The sequence below is a fragment of the Penaeus monodon genome, chromosome 3 (assembly GCF_015228065.2).
Source record: "Penaeus monodon isolate SGIC_2016 chromosome 3, NSTDA_Pmon_1, whole genome shotgun sequence".
NCBI lineage: Eukaryota > Metazoa > Arthropoda > Malacostraca > Decapoda > Penaeidae > Penaeus > Penaeus monodon.
The window spans coordinates 5,408,797-5,411,365 of NC_051388.1; the positions used below are offsets into that span (position 1 = coordinate 5,408,797).

At 43.6% G+C, this 2,569-nt stretch overlaps 1 protein-coding gene across 3 annotated transcripts in view; it reads right to left on the reverse strand.

The window, feature by feature from the left end:
- LOC119590898 (exostosin-3-like) overlaps positions 1–1,883 on the reverse strand; it is a 13,155-nt gene extending 11,272 nt beyond the window's left edge. Inside the window, exon 1 of one of the 3 annotated variants that reach the window (XM_037939638.1) lies at positions 1,800–1,883. The gene's annotated coding sequence lies outside the window, so the exon portion shown is untranslated. Of the gene's footprint in view, positions 1–1,691 lie in introns of all 3 variants that reach the window. The other 2 variants (XM_037939653.1, XM_037939645.1) reach the window with 2 other exon arrangements.
- Between the last annotated feature and the right edge of the window lie 686 nt (positions 1,884–2,569).

Genomic DNA, 2,569 nt, shown 5'->3' on the forward strand with positions numbered 1-2,569 from the left:
CAATAATAATAATGATAACAATAATAATAATAATAATATCATTATCATTACTGTTATGATAGTTATTTTTACTATGTGTGGTTGTCATCTTTAAAATGGGGGGATAAACAGGGTAGGAAGGGACAGGGGAGCAAAGGGTAGCAGAGTGGAAAAGGAAAAGGGGAAAGGGGAAAGGGAAAGGGAAAGGAATAGGGGAAGAGAAAGGGAAAGAAAGGGAAAGGGAAAGAAAGGGAAAGGGAAAGAAAGAGAATGGAAAAGGAAAGGGAAAGGGAAAGGGAAAGGGGAAGGGAAATGAAAAGGGGAAAAAAGGAAAAGGGGAAAGGGGGGAAAGGGGGGGAAAGGAGGAGGGTGAGAGGAGGAGTACCACTATTTTCTCTTTTCTGTGGAGTCTCCCCTGGTCCTGCTACTTAAACCAATATCTCATTAACAACGGCAAAACGTGTAACATATTACAAAGTAGAGATTGTAAATATATATAAATACAAACATCCATGTAAGACTACATATAGAACTGGTGTTCAATACTACTGCAAATAGGGATTCTGTGTAACCCCTACTCATGTTATATATTGCACTTGATTAGTACAAAAGAGACAACACAGAGGAATTAATTTAATTATAGTTCCTCCATGTTTATGCATCTACATCTTTAATAGTATTCATCTCCTTAAGCATTCTTTAAATAAATCAATATTTAGCTAACAACACACAAAACAATACAGTGTAATCATTTCTGTAATATGTAAAACTAAAGCTATATATAAATAATCTTAATGCTTGCATTAGCTAAATGTGTACACACAAATGATTTTATGGCCACTGTACAGTTTCAGATTCTTGCACAAAATGGACAATATAATATCACATTCATAATCTATCAAATGCCAACATTTAATAATCCATCATGTTACAAAAAAAAACTAATACACTGCACATTTTGAGCACATTTGCAGTTTGCACCAGAATAAAAAATTACTGTGTTCAATGCATAACAATGTCTAAAAGAGAAGGTACTCATAAAATCACATCATTATACCCTAAAGCACTGGTTCTCAAATTTGCTACTAGAGTAGTACCTAAGCAGTGCTGCAAGATTCTGTTGAAAAATCAGTTTTTGTATCTAAATTTTAAGTCACTTTCATTCATCTGGCAATTTGCAATTATATATTTGCTGTATGAGAACTTAGCTCAAGTTTATTTTGTTTCAAGCTCTAGTAATTCATGAAAAAGACAAAGATGCACTCTGCTGTAAAGGAAAATCTGTATGAGGTGGAAGGGGGGAGGTATGCAAAGCAGTGCCACAGAAAGGACTCTGTCAGTTTAGGGAACAATCACTGAGAATTTAGGAATTGCTGCCCTGAGCATATCCTTTAAAAGGTTCTTAACAGTGTTTACAAAACCTTAGAATCTTTGACCTGATTGCCAAAAATACCCTCTAATGTTTTTGGACACATTCTTGTTGGAAGAGTGATCATTCAAATTCTTGACAGCTATTTAAAGAAAGCCCAAAACTAAACTTTTTACTCAGGTTTGATGATAAGGTTAAGGGCTTAATAATCAACATATACTTGTAGGTTTAAGCATCATAGATGCGGTACTTTAACGAACAAAAAACTCAAAGAATACGAATAACTATAAAAACAACAGCCATTTCTCAACATTTAATCAGAGCAATACCAATACTTGATCACCTGAGCTTCACGGACGCCCAGCGGTCTCGTCTGCTCTGCCCCTGCGCGTGCCAACCCTGCCGTGGCCCTTAGCCTATGCACGCGGACCCAGCGGCGTGAGGGTCGTACCTGCGAGACGAAAAAGTGTCACTTCACTCTCTCTTCCTCCTCCTCTTCTTCTTCTTCTTCTTCTCTGTTTACATTTCAACCACAGAATCCTTCGTTCGGAACCATCGGTTCCACCTTCGATTTCATTTTTTTGGCTTCAGATTTATTGTTGAGAGAAACAGCAAGTGCATACAATCGTTCAGAAATATCCTTCGCTCCGCAAAATAGGCACCTCCGCAGTCGGCCCCGGCGGCAGCGCCCTGAGTGGGCCTCCGAGGGCGCCCGCCCCCCCGCCGGCGCAAGGACGGACGGCGGGGCGTGGTTGCGGGGGCCGCCGCCAGATGGCAGGCGGAGCGGGTCTTTTGGGGGGACGCGAAGGACCTGCCTTTTCCTCTCCCCTTTAAAAAACCGCAATTCGTGTGAGTATTCCCTGGGGTGGGCCGTTGCGCCCGGGGGAAAGGAAGGAATGCAGGGGGTAAATTAATCATGCAGGGAATGCAGATAAGGGCGCAAAGGGGGGAGTGATACCCTTCCCCGCCCACACGAGAGGAGGGCCGTGTCGGGTGAGTCTCAGGTCAGGGCGTCCCAGGTCAGGGGACGGCCGCACGTGACCTCGGCCCTCTCAGGCGCGGCTACCTGACGAGGGCGCAGACGGGCCCGAGGCTTATGTGCTCCTGCCGTGGGCCCTCCTGCGACTGTGGCTGCCGTGAAACATCTGTCCATCCTGCAAGGGGGCTTCTCCTTTGGGACCCTCAGCCAAGTTCTTTTTTCGCACCGGGCCTGGGGCCATC